The following is a 1,369-nucleotide window of genomic DNA, read 5'->3' as shown; positions in this document are numbered from 1 at the left end:
AATCCTCATGTCATCTCTGCATTTTGTCAAATGCTTTGGTTTTTTGATCATTTTTTTCATCCAAATCTTACAACATCTGACGGACATTATATGGGGCAATTCCTCAACTCTTTTTGAGTTCTTCTGAGTCAATTTATTTCATTACAACTGATGGAAAAACTAAAGGGTGTGTCTGTAAGGAATGACATACAAAGCCTTACCACATATATCATTAATGCCCACCACTGATAATTTAACATGAAGTGTTTATTTGATAAACAATGTTTCTAAACCTTAGTGCTATTAGAGTTCATTTAATACTGGCAATGCTGCCATGTAACTGATCCTGACCACCTAAGAAAATTCATCCTTAGAAGGGATGCTAGTTGGCTGCAGTGCACACTCCTTCACACCTAGACAATTCCTAGCAGGAACAATAGAAAATGGAAGTGAAATCCATACATTCAGCACAGTGCCATCTAGACGGAATATCTGGCACCCCAAGACTGTTCAGCTGCATACAATCTTTCAACTGACATGTTGAACTCTCCTTTAAAAAAAAAAAAAGTCCACTACCAAAAAAGGTGTAATTACTTCTTTTGTGGTTGACCACCCAGCATTCAAATTCCTTAAAGCAACACAAAACCAAATCATTAAGTACTGCTACTTTTCTTTATATATACCGTATATACTCGCATTTATGTTCTCTCCGTGGATAAGTCGGGACTTATTTTACTGTATAATTTCTGGTATTTCATAATGTTGCTCGTATAAGTCGAATGTGGAACACTCACGATATTGGTCCAACAGATTGTGATATGCTAACGCCCACCTGAGAGAGAAACCATGGAGCACACGGCGTTTTTTTTATGTATTGTCCCTACGTGACCACACAGTAATACCTGAACTATTCCGAAGCTACGTTTGCACATATTTGTGTTTTTTCTATCTCACACCCTCATACACCTTTATCATAAGAGCATCCCTTATCTACGAGGGAGCGTTCGATCAGAAGAAAATATGAAGCTGGTTTTAAATGAAACGTCGTTGAAGTAGCGAAAGAAATTGGTAACTGCACTGCTGCAATAAAATTCAATGTGTCTGAGAAACTGGTGTGAGATTGGAGGAGGCAAGAAGATGTAATTTTTGAACGGCATATGAGTTGGGGTCTGATTTTATGTTGGATTTTTCGGGTTTCAAGACCCGACTTATACGTGAGTATATACGGTAATGAACTTGGATTTAATGAAGATGAAACACAATTACAATTTCACTGCACTCTATGGACTAAACAATAATGCCCTATAAACCTATAATGGAACGCACAATCTTTCACACAATCTTCCATTGGTTAGCATATAAACCTATTAACAGTTGGAGCAAAAAGAAG

This window comes from Polypterus senegalus, chromosome 18 (assembly GCF_016835505.1).
Source record: "Polypterus senegalus isolate Bchr_013 chromosome 18, ASM1683550v1, whole genome shotgun sequence".
Taxonomy (NCBI): Eukaryota; Metazoa; Chordata; class Cladistia; order Polypteriformes; family Polypteridae; genus Polypterus; species Polypterus senegalus.
The sequence above is the reverse complement of the archived record's forward strand: the minus strand, read 5'-3'. Positions refer to the sequence as shown.